The 27,274-nt window shown below is 40.3% G+C and overlaps 1 long non-coding RNA gene across 1 annotated transcript; it reads right to left on the bottom strand.

The window, feature by feature from the left end:
- Positions 1–670: 670 nt before the first annotated feature.
- Positions 671–19,264, bottom strand: LOC308560404. The gene is made up of 3 exons (XR_013999329.1): positions 19,034–19,264; positions 11,881–11,949; positions 671–2,602 (listed from the first exon to the last, which is right to left on the bottom strand). It is a non-coding gene; the product is annotated as an uncharacterized lncRNA (long non-coding RNA).
- Between the last annotated feature and the right edge of the window lie 8,010 nt (positions 19,265–27,274).

The following is a 27,274-nucleotide window of genomic DNA, read 5'->3' as shown; positions in this document are numbered from 1 at the left end:
ACTTTCAGTAACTCTAAGGATTCTTTGGTTGTATCTATACTCTAGGTTCAAAAGTCATTTGGGGAGCCCAGCTGGCATGGCTCAGTGGTTGAGCATCAACGTAGGATCCAGGAGATGGCAATTTGATTCCCAGTCAGGGCACAGGCTCTGGTTGGGGGCTCGATCCCCAGTTGGGGGCATGCAGGAGGCAGCTGATCAATGACTCTCTCATCACTGATGTTTCTATCTCTCTCTCCCTCTCCCTTCCTCTCTCTGAAAGCAATAAAGACATTTAAAAAAAAAAAAAAAAAAAAAAGGCCATTTGGGGAATGGGAGGAATACGTCCTCAGTCTCTCTCTTAGATTTGTATCTACATTCAAGAACATAAAATAAGCATTAAAAACAAACAACTGGTTGTAGTTGTAGAGCTTTTCATAAGCATTTACAAAAGTGTCTATTATAGAACCTTTGGGGGGGAAAAACCTTTGTAATCCAGTATTCTGGGACAAACTCAAACTATCATAAAAGCAAAATGACTACTTACTAATTCATTTAGATAAGTTTAAGAAAAAGACCTGAAACTAATATACTGCTTTGTGTCAATTATATCTCAATTTAAAAAAGAGTAAGGAAGTGATCTAGTTTAAAAAGCATATTTGGCTTTTAAATACATGAATAAAAAATTTTGAATATCATTTATATAACTTGTTTTAATTTTCTCAAAGAACATCCATAATTTAAAAATAAATGCAAACAAATTCACTTGTTTCCCAATATACATTTTTATAAGCACATTTGATATATATATTTGATACATATATATCTGTATGTGTGTCTATGTATGTATATGTACATATGCAATAAAATTCTTTTTAAACACACACAAAAAGCAGGTTTAGCTTCTGGCATACTCTTAATAATTCTGTTTTTTGAAGTAGTGAATCATACTATTATGGCTTAAAGCCTCCTCCTTGCTCTAATTAAACGCTCAAATGATAAATATCTATGCATTTGGCCACTAATATGAAGCCCGTGAACTTTATTTCTAATTAGAGCAACTGTGAAAATGCTAACAAGCAGATCTTGAATGAGTATCAATAGACCAAACCATTAGTAAAAGCTAAAGTGGCTGTTAAAACATTACAAGATTTCTCAGTGAATCTTGACCAACAGGATAAGCTACCTGGGTCCATCAGATATGGACAAATATATAGTTTTAAAAAACCATTTTAGATAAATTTGATTAAATAGTGTAAATTTGGCTGCATTTTTCTCCTTGGCTCATGCTATAGTCAGAAAGTCACAGTGACTACATGGTGGTTGGAATAAGTGAAGTGCTGTAAATGGCATTTGATTTTCTAAGAAGGCTGAGTTATTAGAACTTTACATATCTGGGGGCTTTTGATATAAATCCAAATTTTAAAAAAAGCTTTTAACAAACCCTTTAGAAGTTCCATTCAGCGGGATGAGCTAACCTAGGAAACAGTCACTTCTGGCCAGTTACCCTGCAGCTGTCGATCTGGTAGGAAGCTGGCTTTTTGGTTGGCAAAGTGTTGTGGAAGCAAATGTGAAACTCCAGCACATAACACACATGTGCTATGTACACATACAAGGAGGTTACTATCACTGAACCTCAAAGAGGAGACACAGATTTTCTTACAAACTGAAAATGAATAAAGTTACAGCCTCAGCATCTGTTACCATGATCCAAATGGCATTCAGACACCAACGGGAGCATTTGCTAGCTACTCAGCTTTTAAGATGAACTCGACAATGATAATCAGGAATAGGAATTGTAGTAAATGGCTGAGTACCCAAAAGGAAAGGATTCCTTAGCAGGGAACTTCCACCTTCCAGCACCCTTGCTCGACATAGGAGGTTGTAAAGAGCTGGTGTGACCTGGGCCTGCCTTTGCAACTCTGAGCAGTGGCCAAAGCCCCACACCTTTGATAGGCCACACTCCAACATCACTGAGCGGCATTCTAACAGAACAGGGTCACTGCCAATAAGGCAACGAGCGCACATTCGCAACCCCAAGGTCCTGTTTGTCTAAGTATACAGGTGGATGTTTGGATCCTTTGTCCAGGTGCCACATGTTCCATCAACCTCACTCTTCCTCTTCTCTGTTCTTACTTTTTAATATATTAGTGAGAAAGCCTTTCTTGAAAATAGATTTAGGAGGGAAGTCTGTATATACAAGAGAAAGGACATTAATGTGAATTTAGTAGCATAGGAAATACCTTCACAGCAACTCTTCAACACTTGTTCGTATCTATCCCGCAAAAATACAAATGCATTGCTTTAAGTCAGGGATGTTACCGCTGAGTTTTCACAGTTAGTGAGGGAGGCTTCTGCTCTGACTGCACAAACAAAGGGTAGGAAGGGCCTTGAAAATAAGTAATTGGGCTTACTGAGCCCAAAGATGCAATGTTTCTTCTGGGCCTCAGTTCTTTCACCTATAAAGGTACTTCCCACTTACTCCATTTACATCTCTTTTCTCTTGTTTCTTCTACACACCGTTGCCAGACTGATTTGCTGGTGATAGCTCTGCCTTCGGCCCTGCCCTGTTCAGAGCTGCCCTTCACCATAGACCGATGTAGACATTTTCATCCGCAGTCGAGACCTGTGGTATAAAATTCCAGTCAATAGGTTAGCCCCTTCCCCCCTCCCTTACTTACACTCTGCACTTGGGCCAAAATGGACTCCTTTCTGTTCTCTGCATATCTTTACATTGTTCTTTCTCCAATCCCAATCTTTTAGCAGCTTAACATCTTTCTTGTTCTTTAAAACCCATTTTAAATCTCATCTCTTTAGCGAAACTTTTCCTGAGTCCCTCAATCATATATGGTCTCCCCTCTTTCAAAAGCAGCTGAGCCTTGGCTGTCCCTTCTCTAGGTCTGTATTCCTCCTAGAACCATGTGTCCTTATGTCAATCCCACCCTCCAGTTAGACTGAGCTCCTCAAGGGCAGGCAGAATCTCACTAGCTCATCTTTGTAACGCAGCCCGGCCTCTACAGCAGAACGCCCTGCTCAGAACGGGCATCTGTGGGAAGGAACTGGCTCCATGTATTTTCCATTTATTTAAAACAACCAAAGGAACGTCAGGTAATAATAGGGCTAAGGAAATGAACTATTAGGTAAGAAGGGTCAGTGGAAAAGTTGTCTTTCTTCTCTTTAGAGAAGAAAGAATATCTTTCCATCCAGTCCTCGTACTGACCTGTTACTGTCTCATACCATATATATCCCAGTGAGGTTAAGAAATAGCAGGAATATATAGGGAATATAATCAATAATATTTAATAACTGTATGGAGCCAGGTGGATCCTTGAAATATCGGGGGGAGCACTTTGTAAAGCACATAATTGTCTAGCCACTATCCTGTACACCTGAAACTAAAACAGTTTAATATTGGATGTGAACTCTAATTGAAAAATAAAAATATAAAAAAATTTAAAACAAAAAAATAGCAAGAGAAAAAAATGGGACTTGTGATATCCTGGTGCTTTGGGAATAACGATTGTCCTTTGTGATAAGGTTTGGGAAGCACCTTATCACTAACAAGAAAGTAGACGTGGGTGGTGAGTGTGGGAATGGGAAAAGGGAAGGAAAAGTGGGTTGCTAAACTGGAGATGAAAGACTGTCTGATTGGTAGAGACCAAGGCTGCTGAGAACCCGCCGCCCGGCTCTGCTCTTATTATAACTTAATCTCTGCCCTTGGCCCCTCACCTATGAAGCTCCACAGAGGCCTTGAGAGTCCAAAGCCCTGGAAGATCCTTGAATTAAAAGGCACTGTGTAAAAGCAAAGAATTATCATTAAGGAACCTGTTATAGACTGAAACAGACACCACAACGCATAATTTTTTAAAAATAAATACCATGCTGTCAAATTGGATAGTGACTGGCTGTTAGATAACTTGGCAACTGCAGCGGAGCAAATGCTCAGGAGAGGTGAGTATTTTTCCACTCTTCCTGAAGGCTGGAAGCATAAACAGCAATTTTTTTTTGCATCAATCTTTCAGTCGTGTCCATCAAATTAGGCTTTCCAGTTTAGTGCGGAATACAATACCCTCCCCACAGGGGAAAGCAAGCCCGGGCTGCACATCTTGAGAGCGGGGAGCTGGAAGAGCAGGCGTGCGCAGGCCACGTGAGTGTCTCAGCAGCGTCAGGCGTGTTTCTCGGCGCTTTCCCTTTTAACGTGCCACAGGGAATTCGCGTCTCAACTGCAGGATGTACTGTCAGAGCAGTTTAGGCAGAGCTGATAGTATGGGGGGGTGGGGGGGGGAGCTGCACACCCTGTGCTCCCGACAAACTAGGACACGGAGAGCAGAGCAAAAGTACACAGTAAGCGTGACCCTCACACAGGCCAGCTCTTCATGCCAACCGTGGGCACAAGGTGGAGCAAGATCAGCTGTGTTTGTCTGGCTTGAGGACCAAGGACACGGTGAGGGAGTGGGAGGGGGGAGTGACACTCTCAACTGCGAGCAAAGGGATTGGCTAATAATAGTTGTGTTTATACCGGAGAGAACTGAAGCCACAGCAGAAGGGGAAACTAAAGACATTAAATTTTAGTAGAGCTAATTTTGGAAGAAAGGGAAAGTGCTGAGGGAAATGAAACAGGATAAAGCTGTTGAAGAGAAAGCCACGAAGGAAATAGAAAGTGTTCGAAGATATATTAATGCATGACCAAAATCACTACAAGCTACCCAGTCATAAATATTCCAACAGAGTAAAAAAAAAAGAAAGAAAAGCCAAGGTGGATTAAAAGTGAGAACCTATGGTAAGAGAAGCAGAAACGCTGCATAATAAGACTTTGTGGAAGTATAAGAAATCAAGGATGGGCTAAAAGGCAATTACCGAGTGAAAATAAAATGTGGAGAAGTAATTCTTCTGTTGGACAAACACCTCTGTTTACTTCTGTACATTTCTCTCCCAGTTCCCTGTCTGTCATCCTATAAATACTCTGTTTGTACTTTTCTCTCTGGCATCCACTTCAAGTCTCCTGACTCATCTCGTGTTTACTCCCATATGTTCTTGATTGAAGGTAGGGAGATGGTTTATCTGAAGACGGGGGTGGGGGACCCACCCAGGGAAAATGTAAGGATGTAGGCCATGGCTCCCCTGCCTGTTAAGAATGCTCCTCTCAACATCAGAACGAGAGGTAAGAGAAAAGCTTCTAAGGCACATGGGTAAGTCGAGATGTCAGCAGCAGACACTTGGGCAGGTCTCCTTAGAGAGAACACCGAGTCCCTGAAGAAGGTGCAGGTGAGCATCGCTGCCCCACTGTTCCCTTAGCGACGCTCCTCTGAACTCAGTGGGAGGAAGGCACATCTGCCTGTGTGGCTTTGCACCAGGGTAAGGAAGGCGCGAGAGACCTGCAACTTTTAAGCCTTAACTCCCTAAAAAGTAGGTCAAGTGGAAAAGTCTGAAAATTAAAAATGGAAATCAGGAAGGGGCAAAAATCATACCTCATGGCTAAGCTACCAGCAAATGACTCCAACTCAGCATGGCAAAGAGGGAGAAAATAATACATAGACTCCCCTGATCTTTGGAAATCAAAGACACTTACCAGCCAGCACCTATACTCTGCAATCCCAAATAGCAAGAATGTGAATATTTAGCTTTAATAGAGTTTTGAGATCTCAGTTTGGTGGGTAACTTGTGTTTGTTACAAAGATTCTGGAAAAATTTTCTAGACCTTGTAGTTACTACTTACAGGAGAGCCCCTAGGACTCCTGTCTATAGGCCCTGCTGCGAGCTGGCCGCAGGTCAGGAATCCCTTGTCTGCTCCACCATCTTTGTGTGAGCTACGCCTAGAGGAGAGCACTCACGGCTCGATTGGCCACATCCAACCTTTGCAGAAGAAATAGTAACAGCTCTTCACTGAGAAATCTGGGGAGTAAGAATCCCTGAAAATGGAGCCAGCTTGAAGGCTTGAAGACTGAAGATGGCAGGCTGGCTCTTAGATTCTGGGGAAGGCTGGGCGAGAGGAGGCGATGCTTGGCTCCTCTAGTGTTTTGGCTCATACACAGTACATTAACAATGGGAAACTAGAGGATAGATGCACTGGGATGACTAGAGTCCCCCTAAAATGCATGTCCATCCACGCATAAGGCCTCTAAATGTGGCCTTATTTGGAAATAGGGTTGTTGAGATGTAATTAGTTAAGATGAGTCATACTGGATTGGGTGGGCCCTAAATCCAATGCCTGGTGTCCTTATAAGACCCACAGGCACACACATGAAAGATGCCATATGAAGATGGATCAGAGACTGGAGTGAGGCAGCTACAAGCCGAGGAATGCCAAGGACTGCCAGCAACCATCAGAAGCTAAGGAGAGGCTCAAAAGGATTCTTCCTTAGTACTTTCAGAGGGTGTGTGTCCCTGTTGACACCTTGATTTTGGGCCTCTAGCCTCCAGAATATGAGAGAATAAATTTCTGTTGTTTTAAGTCATCTAAACTGTGGTAGTTTGTTACAACAGCTCCAGGAAACTAGTACAAGGGCAATCACAGGCAGATATTCAGACAAAAGGAGTGAAAGAACAGTAGAATAGCTACAAAAAGCTGACCCAAGGACAATAACAGCACAGCTTTGCAGGACCTTTTAGCATAGAGTAAATAACCATGTAGCCCACGTGCACAGTGGGGTAGAGGGCATTTTTAAAATCGAGTCTCAGGACAATTATGAAGTGTATGAAAGTAACACTGAAATTCCTGTCGGCCAGATACTGCAAAGGGAACAGCAGGCAGGGGCAGAAAAGAAAGCATCTTTTGTTTCCAAGGGGCAATGGTTTTAGCTGCACTCTGCTGGAAGCTATTCCTTCCCACCCAAAAGCACAGGGGAAAGATAAATCTCTCCTCCCACCAGGTTGCAAGGAAACACCAGAGGATTTGTTGGAATCAGTGTGGTAGGAGATTCAGCCATGTAAAATAAACCATGAAAATCAAGCTGGGTCTGAAAATCAGTGTGGGGCAATTGCTTCTCAGGTATTCTCCTCTATGCCCATGGTCAGTTCCTTCTTCCAGTCCTCAATGTGTGGTCCCAACCCAAGGGTTTCCCTGAGGACCCCTGTTTCCTTCTGTTCTCTTCTCTCTTGGCTTTGTGCATCCTTGCATTTCCCTATGCAGAGAAATTTCAGGCCATTCACTATGCATTACCTCCACCTCCTGCCCCCTTTCCCGAAAATATCCATTACACATGAGTCTCCCACTCCTGACCTGGAAAGATAGGTGTCTTTGTTACGTTCAAAGCCAACTCCTCCACTTGTTCTCTGTCTCTTCTAATCTGCTCAGGGACCTTGCTCCATCAGCTATCTCCTCTTTTATGACCCCAGCCTCTTCTTGTTCTCTTTGATATAAAATATATTCAACCTTTCTCAATTTAAGAAACCTCTCCCTAATTTCGGTGATAGGTCCCATCACTCACAGTAATTATCCTCTCCTACTCCTCTTCTTGAAGCTTCTGGGAAGAACAGACTACATTCAACAGGTTCATTTTTGCACCACACTGCTGCAAATCTGGCTTTGGGCCCCACCATTACACTGAAACTATTCTGGCCAAGGTGGCTGCTGAATTAGATGGACAGTTTCTAGTTTTATCTTAGTGGTATTTGGCAATGCCCTCCTTGAAATTCTATTTTTCTGCTACTTGATGACATTACTCTGTTATTTTTCTGCTACCTCTCTAGAAATTCAATTTTTAGCCCCTTCCCTTGACCTCCTTTTATTTTGGAATTACTCCAGGGTCTTCCAACAGCTCCCTCTACCACCACCTTTTTAAATTTCGTGCCCTCTTTTTTATTCTAAGGCGAGAATGCTTGAGAACACTCTGCCCAAAGAATACCACCCACATTCATGTCTTAATACATGCTGATGAACCCCAAATATATATCTAAAGCTCCGATCTTTCTCCTTACATTCATATTCCACAGCCTTCCCCCCCAATTCAACATGTTCAAAGCTAAACTAATCATCTTGCTCTGATTACTCCTCCCACATTCCAGCTCCCCAATCAAAAATCCCGCTTCCCTCCTTAGCTTCTTTCACTCGTTACTGATGATTCAACTCAGCTTTCTTGAAGTACCAAGTATCTAGGTGCTTGGTCCAGAGCTTACAGAGAAAAATGAGATCTCAGATAATAGTAAGAGAGAAAGACAGCCAAATATATGTTACAGTTTAACAGTAGAAGTAAAACTAGAAGTATATACAAGATACAGAGGTGGAGTGAAAGAGACGATGATCATCTGGATCAGAGTAGAAGTGAGATTAGGTCAGCAGTACCAGGGAATGCTCCCAAAGATTGGTGAGCTAGGCTCTTTCCTCAAAGAGTGGCTGGTCTGTCTCAGTTAATGCTCATCACCAACAATCCACCACCTGAGCCTGAATCCCAGGAATTTTCTTAGAGTCATCTTCTCCATCTGATCAATTCCTATCAGTTCTGCATGCAAAAATCTCTCAAAACGTATCTCTGGGACAATTCAGTTTATCTCCTAATTGCTTTACCTCCCATTTCATCCCCAGCTCTACCTCCACAAGAGCAAAGATTTCATTCAGTTTGTTCACTTCTCTATTACACATAATTTGATGAATTTCTACATGTTGTGGATGCATAATAAATAGCTCTTGAATGCAAGGATGCTCCAAAGTGATATTCCTGAAACCTAGATCTTATCACCATGCCACTTTACTCTTCCCTGATCTTCAGGGCCCCTCGTTGCAATCAAAGTAAAATTTAAAACTGGCTTGGCAAACAAAGCCCTTAACATTCTGGTCTCTGAAGATTTTATCAACAGACACATCACTCTTTCAAGCTTCTGTGTCTCTGATTGCACTGTCCCCTTCCCTGAAATACACTGACCTTGCTGATCCTCAAGATGGACTTCTACTCATCTTTTAAGACTCAGTTCAGACCTCTTCTTTTTTCTCCCATTCATCCTCTCACCGAGCAAGGCCATGACTTGTCTTTGACCCTTTGTGTTCTTAGACTCTAACAATGTATATCACTAATTATCTCTTTAACATATTTACGTATCTACTTCTTTGATAAAATTGGGGCTCCTTGAAGACAGGGCCTGTGAATCAGTACCAAAAAATTAGCCTAATTAGCATGTGATGGTGTCACTTGGATCAAAGAGAAAACCACAAATGTACACAAAAATACAGGCTTATTTCAGACGTTCCTTCTACTATTTACATATTGCTATCTCCCTTGGTGAAATTACATTCATATAAGAAGGCAATCGAGTGTGTAATATATTTAGAAAGATTTCTATCAAAACGGTTCAGATTTTAAAAAATATTTTGGAGCTTACAGAGGATAAGCTTTAATTATCTAAAGACTCATTGGTATGGAACACCTCATTGCCTTACTAAATAAATGGATATATACACAGGTCCCATAACATGCAGCAACACCTTCAGAGCAACCGCAAGGTGACAAACTCCACTGGTACGATCTACATCATTGAGCCCCAAGAGAAAAACTGGAAAGACTGTAGATTAAAGCCACAAAACTGGGGAGAGCTTAAAACATTCAGCAGGAGAAGAGAAGTGGGATAGGGTGCTGTGGAGGGCCAGAGTTTAGAGGCCTGAAAGGGAACTTTCTTCTTTTAGACACAAAGGGAGACTGCTGCTTATAAAGTGTTTTCAAAATCGTGGTATTTAGCATGCCATTGACTCTCTTGATTTGCAAAGCATGATTATGAATATTTCCTAATTAATCGACCTGCAAAACCCTCTTTAGAATTCAGTAATACTAGATTCCAATTAAAGAGGGGCAAACATGCCTGGAGAAACCACGTACAATCCTGTGGTTGGGTTGGAATCCTCAGGAGCAGTGAGGTAAGTCATTGCAGCTGCAAATTGGTCAGGTCTTAGCATTGGGCCAGTGTGTTCCAAACTCTGGAACCTTCATGAGGTGGATTTAATTGGTAAAGGTCAGATTCCCCCCCCCCCCAGTTTTATTGAGAACAGATATGTTTAATTATAATAATTATCCATTTTAATGTGCCTTTATACAATTTATAAACATAGCAATCTTAATCATGATTGTATGATGCTTTATAAAGTATTATGAATAAAATAATTAAAAAGTAAGTCTATTCAAAGAAAATTAGTGATAGTACTGACATCATGTGCCTATGGAAAAAGCCACCATGGTGATAAATGAATGAATTTTTGGGAAACTTCATTCTGAGTAAGAACAATGCTCACTCTTATTGTTTCAAATGTGTGCCTGTTTAACCCTCATGTCTATAACTAAATGATTATAAATTTGTAAAGTTTTTATTTCTGATGTGGAGTTAAAGGAAAAGGGATAGAAAAAGGGGTGGGGGTGATGTGAGGGAAAAGGAAGCAAGCAGGGAAAGCCTTACGTGCAAGTTCTAAACACCAGCTGAAGATAATTAGCAGAAATAAGTCCACTGGACACAGTGTACAAAACCGTCCTCGTGAAGATGCAGCTCTATTTTATTCAGAATTTGGCTCTCTCGAGTGCCCTGGGGAGACAGGCATCTCATTTTCTGGAGGGGCCCAGAGAAGCAGCAGCCACTCAGCATTCTTCTTGCCAATATCTCACACAAACAGCACACAGCAGTGACTCAATCAAACAACACTGAGAATTCAGAGCCCAGCTCTCTTAGTAGAGATAAAGCTCCTAGGGGTGTTGACCAAAAATAAATAAATTCATTCATTCATTTAAAAAAAAAAAAAATTTAAATATTAAAAAGAGAAGTTTTTTGAAGTCCCTTTTTTAAAAACTTTTTTTTTTTTTCAAATTACCTTTTCTAATTGCATGCTTTTAACTGTTAGGAATTTAACAAAAGAAACCAGACTGAGAAACAGAGGAAACCCATAGACATGTCACATCAGTTCTGCAAAGATCACTGAAGCAGGAGCCAGTAACCAGCTATGCCAGGATAAAGACTGATGACTTCACAGTTCAGCCACTAAGAGATGAACTGCGCTTTCCTGTAGAAGGTCCAGCCTCTGGACCTTGGATATCTCTCAGCCTCGTCTCTGACCACTCCAGCTCAAGTAGTCCATTCTCTCAGCCTAGTTGGTGCCTCTTTATTTTTTAAGACTCAGATCAACCTCACTTGTTTCAGGAGACTTTCCTGATTCCTATGTTCTGAGTCAGATCCAATGCTCTGGGCTCCTTAGTGCTCCCTTCCTCCTTCCCTCCTTATCTCCTGTATTAGATCCTTCAGCAAATATTTATTGAGCGCATACTACATCCCAATGACCATTCTAAGCAGTGATTAGCACCCTGTTTCATGAAACCTACATGGGGAGAGGTGAGAGTGGGGAACAAAACACAACCCCTCCCCCAGAAAACTCACCCCAAACCATAAACAATATAATTTTTTATAATAAAAGTTCTGTGATGACACCAAAAATGGTGATATGTAGTGATCTGAGGAGGATTATTTACTTTAGATCAGGGAGACATGACACACAAGAGCTGGAAATGGGAAGATCTGGAAGGTCAGTAGAGAGCATATGAAAAGACTCTAAGACAAGGAAGAGCTTTGGGGAATTTCAGGAACAGAAATGAGGCCAGTGGGGCTCTAATGGAAAGAGTAAAAAGGGGCCAAGATGAGGTTGAAAAGTTAGGTAGGGGCCAGGAACCACAGGGCTTTTAAGCCATGCTAACGCAGGTCAATTTTATTCTAAGAGCAATTAGAAGCCACCTACATAAGTGGTTTTCAGCCAGCGTGAAGTGGAAGGATCTTATCAGAATCACTGGAGGAGCTAATTTAAGGCTCACTTATTTACCAGACACTGGTTCTTCACGTCTGGGGAAGGCCAGGCATCACATTTAGTGAACCATTGACCAAAATGGTCTGTAGAAGCATCAAAATTGACATGTTCAAAACCAAACTCCTCACCTTCCCCTCACTCACCCTTCATGTGCCTCCCCCTCTCCAAACTGGCTCTTCTTGTAATCCATGGCTGGCACTGGCAGTTCAGTCCTTTAAATTGGAAATCAGAGTCATTCTTTTGTTTTTCTTTTTTAATTATTTATTTATTTTTATTTTTTTTATTGTTCAAAATATTACAGATGTCCCCCATTTTCCCCATTGATCCCCTCCACCCCGCACCCACTCCCCTCCCCAGGCCTCACCACATTATTGTCTGTGTCCATGGGTTATGCATATATGCATATAGATTCTTTGGTTAATCTCTTCCCCACCCGCACCTTCCCTCTGAGATTCGTCAGTCTGTTCCATGCTTCCATGTCACTGAGTCTATTTTGTTCATCAGTTATTAAGCACTTTAGATTCCACATGTAAGTGAGATCATGTGATGTTTGTCTTTTTCTGCCTGGCTTATTTCACTTAGCATAAAGAGTCATTCTTAACTACACCTTCACTTTCTTTTTTTTCTTTTTTTTTAAATTTATCTTTATTGTTGAAAGTATTACAGATGTCTCCCTTTTCCCCCCATTGATCCCTCCACACTGCACCCGCCCCCTACCCTCCACCCCCTGCTTCAGGCCTTCACCACACTATTGCCTGTATCCATGGGTTATGCATTTATGCAAACATAATCAGACTGAGTCTTGTCCATTTGATCATCAAAATATCTCCCAAAACTGTCCCTTCCCTCCTTCCCACTGCCAACTGCATTAGTTCAGGCTTCCATCATCTCTCACTGATATTTATAATGGCCTCCTATACATGCCTATGGTCTCCATGTGCAAAGCATCTTCCATACTGCAGGCAGCACTCTCTTTCTAAAACAGGAAACATGATCTCAGTGGGTAAGTCTCTAAGAGGGACTATGCTGACATCTCCTCTTCAGATATTGCTGGCTTTCTTGCTTGTTAAATATCACTGATAACTCTGTGTGCTTACACAATAAATCTTGAGTTTACTATTGTGTATCAGACCCTTTTGAATTTGTGTCAGTTTATGTCCCTCACTCCTCTCTAACACTCTATGTGCTACCATTACTTCTTGCTTCTAGAACATTACCTACCTCATCATGACTCTCTGTCTTCTCACAAGCTCTTTCCTCTGTCTAGAATGCTCTTCTTCCCAGGCAAACATCACTTGTTTTTAAAGCTCCAGTTCAAAGAACCCTCCTCTCTAAGTATAAGTGCTCTGTTCTCAGTGCCCACACACACAGCACTTAGCACTTTAAATTTTCAGGACTTCTCATTTCAGTTATAAATATTTGAACCCCCAGGAGCCTCAAGAGCAGAGACCTGATCTTATTTATCTCTTTATTTCTAGCACCTAGCATAGCATCTCGCACAGAGTGCTCAAAAATATATTTGTTGAACGGATAAACCAATGAGTTACCTTTGCCCCCTACCCCCATTTGCTGCATATTTTTATATCCAAATCCTTCTTTGCAACCAACTAAACAAGAGAAAAACAAAAACAACACATAAGGTCCAAAATTTCATGCCAGTTCTGCTCAATGGTCCCCATGGATCCTTCCTCAGTCACAGTTTTAAATAATGTAAGGTGATGCTAAATTGGAATTATCTCGGCACAGTAACTACAACTGAGATTTAACTGGGTTTAGGCCAAAAGATTTCATTTTTCAAGTGGTTTGCCAAAATGGCTAAAACAGAAACACGCAGGCACTGCTTTAAATATAGTTTACTTCCTCTTCTGTTCAGGGAGTTACTGGCCCACTTTGAAACTGGTGAAACCTCTCCCGGGGAGAAAAGCAATGATCATTCCTTTTAGTTTAACTACAGGTAGGACAGCCACTCGGAGACACAGGAGTGTTTGAACTATTTGTCCCGGCACTTTTATTTGGGTTTACCTGATAAAATGCTCTGGTAAGAAATTGCTAATGAAAAAGTGGTGCTATTAACATTTGGCTGTGCTTAGAAGTCCAGGCATAAAGATCAGCAAGATCTAGAAAGAAGATGTCCATGTATCTCCCTTAGCAGAGATTCACCCACTGCAGTCACAAAACAGGACACAGAAAGCAAGGGGAGCCATAGGGCTGAGCAGGAAGGCTTTTGATGCGTAATTATGTCGAGACCCAATCGGAGCCTAGGGAAAGGAGCTGCATTGCACAGAGAAGGCCTCTGTGTTGCCTCACTCGGGTTGTTTGTCTGTGTTCATCTTTTCCTGGACAACAGGAAGACCTTCATTGAGCTGTGCTGTCATTCTAAAGAATGCACGTTGCCCAACTTTAGGGTGAAGCCAGTTCTGCACTGTCAGGGTTCCATTTCCTCATTTAGAAATGAGGAGGATTCAAATCTAAGAGAGTATGAATCTCTGAGTTCAGAGGAACCGAAGCTTGCTGACAAGGGAGCATGGCACGCGTCTGAGCCTGTTTACAAGTCTGAGGAATAAGACTTGTAAACAAGTGCAGAGCAATATGGCTGATGCTATGGTAAGAGATGTAAGCAAACGAGGAGTCCCAGAAACCTTCGTCAAGGTGGTAACATTTGAATTGGGTCCTAAAGATTAGAAGAGAGCTTCAGCAAAGAGAACAGGGTCTCTCTAAACCCTGCCTTCTGTTATTGCTCAACATGAACACTCAAGTAGGTCCAGTTCCTTAATGTTTCTCACGTATGCCACACTCGTTCTCAGCCCCCTCTCTGCTCCTTACCTGTTTTGTGTGCCCAGCCCTGGATTCCTGTTCCTAAATGCCAAGGTCTAGCGCCTCCTTAAAGCTTTCAACGTAGTCTTCCCAACTACAGTTAGTTGGAGAAACGATACTAATACTGCTAGCGTCTGAGGATGAGGCCAGATAGTATATAGCAATGTGAGGGCTAGTATGAGCTCATACGAAAGAATGGCTCATTGAGGGCCTTCTCCTCTGTTCCCAAAACATCAAAGGAAAATGCAATGCCAAGGTAACTAATGGTTGCCACTAGTCTAGCCCTCACTGTTCTCTCCCTGCTTTGAAATTCTGAAACACTCTTAGTTTGCACTGCCAACTGACACATATCAATGTATCATTTTAGAAATAAATGCATCATTTCTATTGTTTTTTGTGTGTCACTAACTAGACAATGGTTGTATAATTAGTTGTATCAGGCTTACTAGACATGAAGCTCCTTCAGGACAGAAACCAACTTTCATATTCCTCTATAAATAGCATGACCTCCCCGGCCGGGCATGGCTCAGGGGTTGAGCATTGACCTAGGACCCAGGAGATCACAGTTGGATTCCCGGTCAGGGCACATGCCTGGGTTTCGGGCTTGATACCCAGTAGGGGGTGTGCAGGAGGCAGCCGATCAGTGACAACTCTCTCATCAATGATGTTTCTATCTCTTTCTCTCCCTCTCCCTTCCTCTCTCTGAAGTCAATAAAGATATATAAAAAATTTAAAAAAAAAATAAAAATAAATAAATAGCATGACCCCACCCTTGGAGATCCAGTAACATCCCAGTTACACCAACCACCATGCTGTTTATTTATTTATTCATTTCTTTCTTTCTTAGAAGCCTCCCAATAACCAGCCCTGAAACATGCATATAGAAATTATTTGATTAATTGATTTTCTCCCAATTTTCACCAACCGACTGTTCCTAAAGACAAAATGTCTCAGCAGCTCTAAAATAATCGTTAGATCCAATTCCACTATTTTATGCAAATGTTTCTTAAAGCTCTGTCTCTAACCTTAACATGTCATGTGATCTTCCCATGGTCCTCTAACCACAGACACTTCCTAACCTCAGTATGTCCAGAAGTCATCCTCACCACTCACCACCTCACCTGATACCTGCTCTTCCTCCTTCCTTTCCTGTCTCAGTGAATGGCATCTTTTCTGTTGCTCAGGCCAAAACAAACAAACAACAACCCCCCCCCCCCCGAGACATCTTTCACTTATAACTAGGGTAACCATAAAACCGAACATACAAGCTGCTGCACTCTTCAGAGTGATCGAGGCACTGACGGTAATTCCTCTGGCACACCTAGGACTGTTCTGGACAAGCCAGGACCTTCTTACCTTCTTACCTTCTCTCATCACTTTCCTTCCTTGATGACCAATCACAAAATCTATCAATTCTGTCTCCTAAATATCTCTCAAACCCTGTTGTCCCTATTTGAGGCTGCCATCATGCCTTGCTTAGATTATTGTGACAGCTTCCAAACACATTTCCCCGCTTACAGTCTTGCAAATTTCCTATCTACTTTTTCACCTAACAGAGAGATCCTTCTATAACACACATTTTACCATCTTATCCCATGCTTAAAGACTCTTCAGTGGTCTGGCATTTTTTAAAGAAAAAGTTTAAACCCCTCAATCTGGCCCCCACTTAACCGCTTCAACACTGTCTCACATTACCCTTGTCTCTTATTGCCCTTGCAATTTATACTACAGCCTGATTGCCCTACGTTAGGTGCCTTGCAAATGCTGTACTCTCTCATATACAGTCTTTGTACTCTTCCAGGTGCCAGAAACCCTTTTCTCCCCTCACTTCTTTCACATGATGAACTCTTCTTGATCCTTCAGTACCCCTCCAATTTTACCCCCAAAGTTTACAACTAACTTTCACTTGGCAACTGGAATGACCTAGCTAAAACACAAATCTAACCATGTCACTTCTTTGATTAAATAATTCAGTGATTCCTGATCTGCTACAGCATAAAATCCAAGCTCCTTAGTAAGTATCTGCAAACATTGATCTACTTCCTTTGTTCTTACCATTTCTTGTGCCTAGAAGGTCCCTTCATTCTTTTGTGGGGTGCTGGGTTTGAATATTGGTTCTAACACTTATTATCTGGGTGATCTTGGACAAATTTTTAACCTGTGTCTTGGTATCATCCTCATTATAATAAGAATAATCATAGCATTTATCTCAGAGAGTTTTTTGTGAAGATGACATGAATGAGTATTTAAAATAGTGCACATTATAAATTTCTAATGAATATTCACCATCATCATCACCATCCTTAGAGTTACTGATGTTCTAGGTGTTATCTCCTTTAAGAAATTTTTATTCAACTTCTAGGTTTTATTCCTTCATTCAATAATATTTTTAAATCCCTACTGTTGCCCTGGCCAAGTGGTCCAATTGGTTGGAGCATCATATGATATGCCAAGGTTGCTGGTTCAGTCCCCAGTCAGGGCACATGCAGCAATCAACCTATGAATGTACGAGCAGGTGGAGCAGAAAATCAATGTTTCTTTCTCTCTCTCTCCCTCTCCCTCTAAACTCAATAAAGTTTTCGTTTTTTTAAAATATATATTTATTGATTTCAGAGAGAGGAAAGGAGAGACAGACAGACAGACAGACAGAAACATCAATGATGAGAGAGTCGTTGGGGATCGAGCCCGCAACCCAGGCATGTGCCCTGACTGGTAATCGAACCCCGATTGCCTGGATCCTAGGTCAACGCTCAACAGCTGAGCCACGCCCTGCAGGGCTCAATAACGTTTTTAAAAATAATTTAAAATCCCTATAGTCTTCCAGATACTCTAAGAAATAAAGATAATTTTTAAAAATATATAAAAAATAATATATTTTTAAAATTTTTAAATAATATTTATAAAATCCTACAGTCTACTGGAGACACTAAGATATAAAAATGAAGAAGGTAGTCCCTGATTTCAAGAATATCATAATCTAATCCTCTTCTGATGCCACTTGTGGTAATCAAATCATAGTATTCCAATATCATCTATTCATATGTCAACTTCTCTGTGGGATTGGACAATCCTCAGAGACAAAAATGGATGCATTCACTATTGATGCCCAGTGCTAGTATATTTCTTAGCACATAGCGGGTTCTCCATTCATGTTTGTTGGGCTGAAGGAACACTGCATTTAATCATTCCAGTCTTACACAACTCTTGGCAAATATTCTGCAAGCAAGTTTCTAATTCATAAAAACCAGTCCATACCAGTTCTAAAATCTCCTTTCTTGTTTCTGCTGTGCTGAAGAAAATAAAAGTGCTACTGTACTGTTTGTTATTTCTGATGATTTCATAAGTCTAAAAACTTGAGAGACAAAATATGCTGCAACATGTTATGTTATGGATGAAGTGAAGCATTTATTTTGGCTAACTTTTCTTAGTAAGCACCATAAAAACAATCATGTGTACTTCTCTGAAGCATCAATAATAATTTTGTACTGTGGACAAATTTCAGCATGTATCATCCAAAGCTCAAACCATCTATCCATCCCTCTCTATCCATCCACCCATCCATCCAGTCATTCAGCAATCAATATCAATTAAGCTTAAACTCTTGAACCAGAATTTCTTATAGAATTTTCAGCATTAAAAAGAATAAAGATGATAATAGGGATGTCTAATTTCTCCTTCACACATTTACTATTGACATTTTTATCTAAACGTGAACACTTGTATGAGAGTTTATGATAAATATGCCACATTTTGGGAAAAGTTTCCTTTTTAAGAAAGCAAAACATTTTTTTTATGGTTGCTTTGAGACAACAAACATGAGTGAACTAAAAATCCAGAGAATTTTTTTTAATATTATAGAACTTTTCCCTTTTATTTTTTCTTCAATTACAGTTTATATTCAATATCATTCTATATTAGTTTCAGTTGTACAGCATAGTGATTAGACAATCATATACTTTGCAAAGTGGTCCCTCCGATATTTCAAGTACCCACTTGACCCCATACATGGTTATTGCAATATTATTGACTATATTCCCTATGCTGTACTTTACATCCCTGTGACTTCTGTGACTGCCAATTTGCACTCCTTAATCCCTTCATCTTTTTCACCCAACCTCCCAACATCCCTCCCCTCTAGCAACCATCAGTCTGTTCCCGTATCTATCACTCTGTTTCTATTTTGTTTATTTTGTTCTTTAGATTCCACATATAAGTGAAATCACATGGTATTTGTCTTTCTCTGTCTGAAAGTCCTGAGACTTTAATAGAGCTAGAACCTCAAGGCCTAATGAACAAAATGGAGAGAGAAGATCATGTGATTCTAAGTTAAAGTGAATTCCCTAATACTCATTTGGCAAATTGTAATCATCACCACTGCCAAGTGTGCTAATCACACTAATAATTCCAATCCCTCAAACCAAACTTAATTGACCTGGAATAACTGCAAAGAATATCAGTCATAGTCAAAGGGAAAATGCTTACCATGAGCTCTTCCTGTGGCTGCACACTACTATAAGAATCGCATGAAGACGCACTTTCTTCTGAGACTACCCCACCAGAGCAATTCTATCTCCATACTCCATGGTTCAGCACACTCCAAAAAAGTCTGCTCTCTTTCAAATCAAGAGAAAAATCTCCTTGCCCAGCCATGGCATTTCCTGCGTCTAGAGCGCCACCTGCTGAACAAAACATGGACAGCACACCCTAAAGGGAGGAAATCTCAAGGTTTGTTTGGATTAAACCTGTAATGACAAGGAAACAATCACGTACTTAGTCTTGCAAGAGCTCCTTTTCAGAAGCCAGGACCAGGGCAACCTTCAGCCAAGCTTGGTTAACGTCATTAAACATCAACAAACAAAGGTTGTATTGTTACCTTGCAGAGTCTATTCTGTGGGGATAATTAGGAAGCGGGAGGGATTGAGGGCAATTCCCAACCTTACTTAACTTCCTTCCGCTGTACGTAGGAACTTCAACTCCTAATCCGATATCAAAGGAGACAAATATATCCAACTGTGAACAACGGATAGTAAGATCCCAGAAGTGCTTGCTTTCTCTCTCTGCTCCAAAGCCACTGCCCCATTTTCCAGGTGTTTCCCTGGAGAATGGACCATTAGCACCTCACAGAGCATGCTGCCCACTTGCTCTTCCGGAGGCAGCTACCCACGAGCTCAGTGACAATATCTGAAGTTGTGGGTTTTTTCTTCCTTATGGTCCTTTTATAGCATGTGTCTCATCTTGAAAGCTGAAGAGACTGGCAAGTAGGACGCCCCGCCCCCCCCAAGACTTTCTGCCAAAGAACAACTTTCAAACCTTATGGCCTCTCTCATTGTTTGAAAGCTCCTAATTCCTCAATAGTAATTATTCATTGTTTCCTAGGATGCCCTAAGGCTTTCTAGTTTTCTGAAGAATGTAAATACCTGTTTTTTATATCTTATCTGTGGGGTTTACTCCCTCTTTGTGAGTTCTGTTCTGCTGGTTACTAATTACTCTAGAATCAAAAGCTCAGTAGTTAGATGCCTCATGTCCTCTCCTGTGGCCCAGAAGCAGCTCTCTGCCTGGAGCCAGTCATCCACAAGGGACAGACTCCTGGTCGGGGACTGCAGGAATCCTCCCAGAGACCATGCAAATCAGACCAGCTTTTCTGAGAGCTGAAATGAACCTGCAGGAGCCTTGCAGGCAGAGGGGTATTTGGGGACATCAGCCCTGCACATTTAAAGTTAAATCCCCGGTTACACACTAGCATTAGTCTGTCTGTCTGTCTGTCTGTCTGTCTCTCTCTCTCTCTCTCTCTCTCCTGTCTCTCTCACACTCACCCCTAGATACAATCTGTTTCTTTTTGTACCTGATTTTGTGCCCTTTTTCTGTAACTTTCCACTCTCTCTTTTTCTCTCTCTGTGACCTTGTCTCTTTGTGTCTCTCTACCCATCTATTTTTCCCATGTTATTTCCCCCAGCGTATCCCTTTTATTAAAACAAACAAACAAACAAACAAAAATCCTCTTCTCAAATGGTCATGACGAATTGGTCACATGAGCCCGTGTGACCACATCTTGGGTTATTCTTCTAGTACTATAAAGAACTGAGATAATAAGGGCTTTCCAGGGAAAAAAGAAATTGATGTTTTTGTATCCTCCAAATTTGGATTCTAAGTTTGGTCTAGCAGTCTGCCAAAAGATATGTATAGAGAAGCAGGTCTCTGATCGTGCCTAGGCAATAATCAGGAATTTGATAACTTCACAGGAAGTGATATGGAGCAGAGGCCCAAGTCATATGCCATCAGGATTCAGATTAAGGCTATTCTGATAATTTTAGATAATTGCCCTAAGAATGTTTCACATCAGCTTTCTACAAGTTTGTGATGCATGGAACTAAAAGCAACCTCTTGTATCCATCCCTCCCCCACAGTCCTATCCAGCAGCCACATCAACACCTGGTGGGCGTCCTGAGTGGAATTTTAACCAACCTTCATGGGAAGAGGAGAGTGGAACATTAGTAAGAAGGAGCAGGAGAGATCATCAGAGTGGGCAATGACACTGTGGGAAAGCACTTCTTAAAACTTGAAGGAAATGTATTCCAAGTTGGGAAATGGGCCCCTAAAATAAATAAAAATTAACTGAAGTTCCTCATTTCTAAACTGTAGATAGAGTGTCTTCACATAAAAAATTGGCATATATTCTGAACTGAGACTACCCAGTGCTGTCACAGGCACTGTGAAAAAGGCACTCTCAGGGTGCTCGTAAAAGGGTACAAAGGTTTTGGAAATCAGTCTGATGGAATGTCAAGATCCTTAAAATTTTTCATATCCATTGACATATTAATATATAATTCTGGGTAGAATTCTAAGAATATGCTCTGAAATAGATAAAAATTTTATGCACAGAAATGATCATTATGGTATTATTCACCATTGCAGAAAGAAAGGAAAACTGGAAATGATTTTAATATCCACCTTTGGGGAAATACTTAAAGAAAAGTCATTTGCAGAGAATTTTAAATATAGAGAAATGCTTATAATAAAATGTTAGGGAAAAAAGAGCAAGCTATGGCATGATCTAAACTGTAATGATATGAGTAAAAAAAAACTGAATGTGAAATTATAAGGTAATTTTTTCTTCCTGACTTTTTAAGGCTTTACAAAATCTCTACAATATGCAAATATCGCTTTAACAATCAGGGGGAAATGGCATTCTCTTAGCTGTAATCAGAGAGAAACAGCTTTCCAGTACTTTGATTGAGACCTCAGAATTTAAACTCTTCTCACCAGTGCATGATGCTTGGTTAGTAAAATGCTCATTTATAGCATTAAAATAATCCTCTTAGTTCACCATAATGCATTCTACTCTCATCCTCAGAAAACTGTAGACTTAAAGGCAGAAATGCAAACACTCATATAAATCTTCTGACTGGACTCACCAAACAGTTCTTTGAAGCATGGCTCCCTGAGGAAAGAAACTGTATAAACGTTTCCTTCTGAGATGCTTAGACTCTTTATAACTTGCTATATTTAATCCTTTATTGAATTAAAGTAACCACAGCTCCGATTACCCACCCACACGCAAGACTTTCAGAAATTTTTTTGAGCAGCTGCTTGAATCCTCCAGGGTTTTCTGTAGTTACAAAATTCAGAGGGTTTACCTAAACTGGATTTTGCATGAAAATATGGTGTTACAAGTTGGTTTACAAAAGTTTTCTGGTAAGAGTTTAGTAACCATATTTTGGTGAATAGGTGGAACTAGGAGAGTGATTGTGTCATGTTCTGAGATGTGTCTTGGAAAGGCTACGCTTGCTTAGAAACCTCTCTGACAGGAACTAGGGCTGGCTCCAGGGTACCATGGGACTGTCAAAAGTACCTATTTCCATCTAAATTTAGAAGGCTTTCTCAGAGACAGTTGGCCTGATAATTCAACCTTGATTTAGAGTTGTATATTCTGGATACTTAGGTTTGTCAGATTATATGTACTGGGAATATTTTCTTAACAAGGACTTAAAAAAAATTTTTTATAAAGTCCAATGTGTATTTTTTGTTGTTGTTAATTTTAGTGTTTTTATATCCATTCTAAGATTGCTTACCCAAGGCCACAAAGATATTCTTCTATGTTTTCTTATATAATCTTTTTTTAAAAATTTTTTTTGTTCATAGAATTTTATTTTTTTATTGAATTTATTGGGGTGACATTGGTTAATAAAACTGTGCAGGTTTCAGGTGTTCTATTCTACAATACATCATCTGCATATTGTATTGTGTGTTCATCACCCCAAGTCAAGTCTTCTTCCATCACCATTTATCCCTTTACCTTCTTTTACCTCCCCCAACCCTCTTCCCTCTGGCAATCACCATACTATTGTCTGTGTCCATGAGTCTTTTTGGGTTTTTTTGCTTAATCTCTTCACCCTTCTCACCCAGCTCCCAACTCCTTTCCCTCTGAGAGCTTTAGTCTGTTCTCTGTATCCATGAGTCTGACTCCGCTTTATTTAATAGTTTATTTTGATTTCTCTTCAGATTACATAAATCTTTCACCTTTTCTTATAGAATCTTTATAGTTTTAGCTTTTAAGTATAGGTCTATAATCCATCTTGAATTAATTTTTATGAGGTATAAGGGAGGGTTCAAAGTTGATTTTCCCCGTGCATTTGTTCAATTTTTGCAGAACAATTTTGTTAATAAAAATTTTACTTTCCTTATTGCATTTTCTTGACACATTTGTTGAAAATCAATTAACTGACTATACATACATGGGTTTATGACCAAACTCTATTGTGTTCTACTGATCTATTTATATATCCTAATACCAATATCACACTCTTGTGATTACTGAAATTTATAGTGAGATTTTAAATAGTGTATTATAGGCCTTTCAACTTGGTTCTTTTTCTCTCTCTTCCTTCCTTCCTTTCTTCCTTTCTCTCTTTCTTTCATTCTTTCTTCAAGAATTGTGTTGGCTATTCTAGGTCCCATGCATTTCCAGATAAATTTTAGAATGAGCTCTTTAGTTTCTATAAGATGCCTGTTAAGGTTTTGATAAAGAGTGTATTGAATATGAGGATAAATATGAGGACAACTGACATATTAAGAATAATGAATCATTTTATCCATGAACATGGTATATCCTCCCATTTATTTTGGGTCTTCTTTAATTTCTCTCAGGAATGTATTATAGTTTTCAGCATGGAGTTCTTGTATGTCTTCATTAAATCCATTCCTTAGTATTTTATGGTTTTTAAATTCTGTTTTTAAAGGATTTAAATGTTTTTCGTTCTCTTATTCTTTATTTTTAGTTTATAAAAATGCAACAGATATATTGATAATGTATCCTCTGACCTTGCTAAATTTACTTTTTTAATTGTTGTTTCGTAGAATATTTAGTATTGTCCATATAAACCATCATGTTATCTGCAAATGAAGACCATTTTATCTCCTTTCTAATCTGTATGCCTTTTTGCTTACAGCTTTAAGGTAAAATAATCATACAAGGAATTGAAAATATTTAGTGTGTACAATTTGATATGTTTTAATATACCCATAGACCCAAAAACCATCTCCACAATCAAGATGATGAATATATTCTTTATATCCATTGTAGTCAAGTTTCCTCATATCTTTATATGCTCCTTCCTTCCAATCTCTTCTCATCTAAATGTCTTTTATTTATTTTACTCATCTTATTGCCTTGGCTAGAGCTCCAAATTATAGGAATAAAAGAGGGAATACCACTGAAGATTCTACAGATTTTTAAAAAGATAATAAGAGAATATTATGAATACCAATATTAAACAACTTAGATAAAGTGGACAAATTCCTTGATAAATACAAGCTACTAAAACTAAAACCAAAAGAAATGGAATATCTGAATTACTCTATATCTATTAAAGAAATTGAAGTCTTTTTAAAAACCTGCTCACAAAAATACCTCTAGGCCCAAATGGTTTCACTATTGAGTCATATCAATACAGAAGGAAGACATATCAATACTACACAAACACTTTCAGAAAATAGAGAAGAAACACTTTCCAACTTGAGCTCTAGCTACCTTGCACCAGGAAGAATGAGCAGTGCCTTCTGGGCAAAAATATATAAATGTAGATCTTACCAGGGGCAGTTCCCTTCTTTCAAGAATTAAATACCCTCCTGTTTCTGCCCATTTGGGTTGCTTTCCACTTACTTCAAATAGTTTCTTTTTTCTGTTTTGTTTGCAGTTTATAGTTATCAGTTCAATATAAGCTACTCTACCATTATGCGAATGAAAACCCCTATTTATATTTATATTTATCTAAGAATTTTGAGAAAGACACTAATATTTAAGATAATAATGGAGGCTCTGTCTTTGTTTGGACCATATATCAGACTGTCACATGTCACATATGGAAAAAGATAAATGTCCTGAGAGGAAAGTGAACAAAGGTGGAATTTGAGTGATAACCACTCCCATTTGCCCCAGATTATGATGAAATGCAGCTTAAATGGGCTGATAAGGGATTTACAGACTTTATTAGCACTTTTGACTGATGAGTCTTTGCAACTAGAACCAGCCCTTTAAAAGGATTTCTGCAAGGAAACCAATGATTGAACATAAATATAAAAAATAATCCAACACCAGCTTCTCCTACTTCTAAAATTAAAACTCTTTGAGAGACACCTTGGGAAATAAAAACAATGATCCAATATGATGGTAAGTCAGTTCCAGAGTGTGAGTAAGAATGAAAGCAGCAGGGCAACCTGGAGCTTCATGGAATATCAACTGTTAGAGGTTGAGAGAAAAAAATAAAAACCATGGGTGTGTGACCCAGAACTCGGACAGCAGGGACAGAGAAGGCCAGAGGGCAGTACAGCTACTTAGCATCAACCCCATAGGAGGTATTTTGCCTTGTGTTGAAAGAAGGTGGGAGAATGATAATGTTCTGAAAGTAGCATTAGAAGAGCTTTAAACTCAAATAGTTACTTTTATTTTATTTTTTGGCCATTTTAGGCAAAAGAGAGTTTTGATTTAACTTATCTACATAATATATTCACTAATCAAATTACTTTGGATATTTAATAAAGGAAAAGTATAATCTGAGAATTTGTAAAGCTAGAAATGTTAATTAATTCAAATCATAAAAAGCCTTTCAAAATATTTGTTCCTTGCATTTTAAACCACGCCCCTCCTCCACCACACCCCGCCCCCACTCTCTCTCACCTCCTGTTCTTAGCCACACTTATGAAAATAGTTGTCTGTACTTACCCCATTCTCTTAACTCCCCTTCAGTTTTGGAACCACTGTGATTTGGCTTCTGACCCCCTAGGCTTCTGAAACTCAATGATCTTGTGGCTAAAGCCAGTACACATTCCTCTATTTTTACCCTCCTGACCTCTCCACAGCTTTTATTGCTGTTCAGCACACTCAGTTTTTAAAAACATTTTCCCTTCGTGTCTATGACACGCCACTCTCCTGGTTCCTTGCTTACAATTCCTTTTTGTTGCTTAGCAGGCTCTGTTTCCTTCTCTAACCCTTGGAATTTCAATATTCTTCAACATCCTGTCACCATTTGTTCCCTAGTTTTCAAAAAATTCTCCCAGATTTTCTGAGTCATTCCTTTGGAATTATTTTCTCCACCCCAGCAAAGTCCAGATCTCTATTTTCTGCCCATACTTTGTTCTTGAGCCCCAGATTGTATATCCAACTGCCGACTTGACTTCACCACTTGAGTGTTTAAACTTGCTTCAGGAGGGACTCCCTATGCTGGCTCCCCACCTTCACCTTGTCCTCCGTGTTCCTTATGTCACGGGAATGAGAAATTCAGCAGCTTACATCTGATCCCTGGGAGTGGCTCCTGACTGCTCTCCTTCTTCGACCCCCAGGGTTCAGTCAGCCACTCAGTTTTGCCAGTTGGACCTCCTAAACATCTCACCAACGCATCCATTCCTTTCCAAGCCCCCTATATACCCACTACCTCTTCTCACTTTGGTTCTGTCCTGTTCTGTTCTCCTCACTTTGGTTCTGTTCGCCCTCTAACCCCTTACCCACGCTGCAGCCAGTCTCAGGTGCACCCTGCTGAAGACTGTTGGACGGCTCTGCGCTGCTCTCATGGTGAAGTCCACCTGTCTTAAGGCTCCTGCAGGAACCGATTGGTGACTGGCTTTCAGCACCCTGCACTTCCTCTGTCCTAACACTAACCCCCGATAATATCCTGAAATACCCATCTGTGTGCTTTTCTTTTCCGAGCATCCTGCACTTGTGCGACTTTTCCCTTTGTCGGGGGCATCTGCTCTGCCTGGAGAAGTAAGATTGTTAAAGCAGGAATTTAAAAAGCGGGAAACAATGTTCAGTATTTCTTTTTTTTTAAATCCTCTAAACAGGCTTTTGAATATCTGAAGAGAAGTCCTGAGGGAATCAGAAAACAGAGTTTAGGCTGTAAAAATAGAAGTAGAAAGAGGATAGGAGAAAACTGGAGCATTGCCTCCCCACCACTGTGCCTAAGGAGAGGGTCCTTTGGGCTGAGGGGCAGGAGCTGACGGGGTGGAGGGAGGGACATGGCCTTCGAGGAAACCGGGGCTGGGAGTGCGAGGCCTGACCGGACAGAGCAAATACAGAGAAGCGGGATCAGCAGCTGGAGAATTGCTGGCCATGGTGAGCAGTACCGGGCTACCCACTGGAGCTGAACCAGTGCCCGCCGACCATTCGAAAGCGCTCTCGGGAGCACCGCTCACTGCTCAAGTGGGGAAGTTGTGCCGGCTGTTCCATTTGTC

Source organism: Miniopterus schreibersii, assembly GCF_964146895.1.
Source record: "Miniopterus schreibersii genome assembly, chromosome: 8".
Taxonomy (NCBI): domain Eukaryota; kingdom Metazoa; phylum Chordata; class Mammalia; order Chiroptera; family Miniopteridae; genus Miniopterus; species Miniopterus schreibersii.
This window is presented reverse-complemented; position numbering and strand designations above follow the sequence as displayed.